Source organism: Gigantopelta aegis, unplaced genomic scaffold, assembly GCF_016097555.1.
Source record: "Gigantopelta aegis isolate Gae_Host unplaced genomic scaffold, Gae_host_genome ctg2683_pilon_pilon:::debris, whole genome shotgun sequence".
Taxonomy (NCBI): Eukaryota; Metazoa; Mollusca; class Gastropoda; order Neomphalida; family Peltospiridae; genus Gigantopelta; species Gigantopelta aegis.
In genome coordinates, this window is record NW_024532994.1 from 30,680 (window position 1) to 33,727 (window position 3,048).

General features: G+C 36.8%; 2 pseudogenes; one reads left to right on the forward strand and one right to left on the reverse strand.

Annotated features, from left to right (window-relative positions):
- Window positions 1-1,190: 1,190 nt before the first annotated feature.
- Window positions 1,191-1,562, reverse strand: LOC121391573 (annotated as a pseudogene).
- Window positions 1,563-1,898: 336 nt separating this feature from the next.
- Window positions 1,899-2,299, forward strand: LOC121391576 (annotated as a pseudogene).
- The last annotated feature ends 749 nt before the right edge of the window (window positions 2,300-3,048 follow it).

Sequence of the window (3,048 nt, forward strand, 5' to 3'; positions counted from 1 at the left end):
GATAAACAAATGATAATTTTCAACACATTGAGGAAAATGTAGAAAGTCAAACAACAACTAATGAAATAGACCATGTTAGACCAGTTTGCAAACCCTGAAAATAAGATTTTAAAATATCTTGGAATTAAGCAACAGGCATCCTATTCAAATTGATTATGTTTTTATTATTACCAATAGTTGAACAAAATTTTCAAGAACAAGTTAAAATTGAAGATATGTGGTTCTATTTGAAGGCACACTCTGACAGAGAACTACATCCACTGCAAGTACATCTTTACAAACTGAAAGTATGTACAAGTCTCAGTCCCAAACTAGTGGGTCTGAAAATGGGACTAATATTATTACAATTCAAACTGTATTAATTGTAGAAAAAGATCAAGTCCTCAGTGAAGGAGTGTCTTCAACTATATGGAACAACCCACTCCACGTGATCATTATACTGGGAAGGTAAACCCTTCAAAGACGTATTGTTTTGCCATCTACAGTATCTTTAGCCCTATCCTCTATCATCTGCTCTGAGTGGCCTCCATCAAATTACACCACCGTCAAGGAAAATACACTTTAAAATTGAATAGATCATCTGCCTCTTAAGAGTAGGTGCAGTCAAAAAAATGCTAGAAAAAATTAGTTTAAATACCAAGGACAATAACAATGACTGGTTTACGGGACTTGAAGTAAACAGCGTCCCAATCAGCACAGAATGTTTGTGTAAACAACTTAAAACACAATCTGTCAGAAGCAAAACCACTACATCTACCTTTTAAACTGACAAGAAACTTAGAACTATTGAGAAAGAACCATTCATAGAAATTAAAAGGAAAACATATACAAAGGCACCCACATGTTTAGCTATGAAACTTGAAGTACCAAAGCAAGAAAGTAACTGGCTACCTTTGACAATGAATGCATTAAAGGAATACAAAGGTGTTAAAGAGAGAATAACAAGTGGACATGGAAAATTTAGAAATGGTAGAGTTATTCTGTGGAAAAACAACCCAAACATAATAATGATGATGGACTTTATATATTTATTCAGTATTATGAAATGAGTTTGTCAAATGATTGTTATTTTAATAGTTAATGAGTACAATGTTATAGAAATATAAAAACAGGAGATATCTTTTGTAGAATTGGTGGCTTTTAAAAAGCCGTTTAGAGAGAAAAAAAAGGAAAGAACACCAATGCAAGTATTACTTGCTGCTGGTGTATTTTGTGACAGCCTTGGTGCCCTCAGATACAGCACCTGTTTTTGACAGCTCTCCTGGCAACCAAGACGAACAGCAGTCTGATTTCCCGACTGGTGATGGTGGACTTCTTGTTGTATTGGGCAAGACGATAAGCTTCATGGCAATCCTCTCAAAGATGTCATTGACAAAAGAGTTCATGATGCTCATGGCTTTGCTGGAGATACCAGTCTCGGGATGAACCTGCTTCAACACCTTGTAGATGTAGATGGAATAACTTTCCTTGCGGTTCTTTCTCCTCTTCTTCTTGTCAGTAGACACCTTGGATTTGGTGGCAGCTTTCTTCTCGCCTTTCTTGCTGGCTACTTTTCCTGGCATGATTGTTTCTTTCTTATTTGCTTTGGAATTGAAGTCTCTGAATCACTGCTGAACTGTGCTTGGTCCACTCAGCCTTGGCGCTTTTATTTTGAAGATTAGGATCATATAACAAGATCACTGAGTTTGTGGCCAACAGTATATTGCCACGTCATTTACACACTCTTGCTGATGATATTCATCATTGAGGTGCTGCAATTTTATTGGTTGGTTAGTTTCAGTAATCCTAACAAGTAATCCTCCAACTGAGACCAAAAGGAGCGAAAAATCTTCAACATCACAGCAAATCTCTTTGACTTTTTCTTCAAGCTATCTCTTCATCAGCTAAATAAACTCATCATGTCTGGACGTGGTAAAGGAGGCAAAGCTCGTTCCAAGGCTAAGAGCCGTTCTAGTCGTGCAGGACTCCAGTTTCCAGTAGGTCGTGTCCACCGTCTTCTCAGACAGGGCAACTATGCTGAAAGAATTGGTGCTGGTGCTCCCTCTACTTGGCTGCAGTTATGGAATAACTTGACTGCTGATCCTAGAGTTGGCTTGGAAATGCTGCCAGGGATAACAAGAAGCAGAGGGTCAACCCACGTCATCTCCAACTGGCCATCCGTAATGATGAGGAGTTGAACAAGCTACTGGCTGGAGTCACCATTGCCCAGGTGTGGTCCCTTCCCAACATCCATGCTGTCCTTCTCCCTAAGAAGACTGGTACTGGCAAGAAGGGAATCAGTCAATCTGAAGAATTCTAACTGGACCACCCCCTCTATTTTCTTTCTGTTCTTTTCTTTTATCTAAACGGCTTTTTTTAAAAGCCACCATTTCTACAAAAGATTATACCTGTTATATTTTCATTTTTCATAATTATCTTCACAATAACTTTTAATCAATTTGAACTGAATATGAGAATCATAACAATAGATAATTAAATAAAGGAATGATTAATAAATGTTATTCCTCTCATTTCGCCTTCTTCTTCATCATCAACTCCTCTCACATATAGAACATTATTACATCTACATAGACGTAAAGCTATTACATGTTACCATTACAATGGGTTCCCATACCTAATTAGAACTTCACCAAGATTTCCAGTTAATGTGCCTTCTACAAATTCCTCAGTATTAGCAAGCTAAAAGTACACAGTATTATGAAAATATCTGTAAATTTTTCGGCTACAACGTCCTTAAAAAGCCAATACAAGGGTTAGGGGTATATTAAAATTTACACTAGGTATTGATCAAAGAACTTCTAATAAAGGAATGTGTACTGGATTGTCTTTATATTATGTACCATCCAAAATAATATAATGACTAGTTTAAATAATAATTATTTATACAGGACAATAATATAAATGGCAGGTATATGGTAATTAACCCACACCCCTAACCTTAATGTGACAACAATATTTAGACTTCCGCATACATAATACCATAAACACTGACCTGTACATTCATGTAGCTGTCTGTTGAGACGAGGGAAGCCTTTATACTCCATTCCC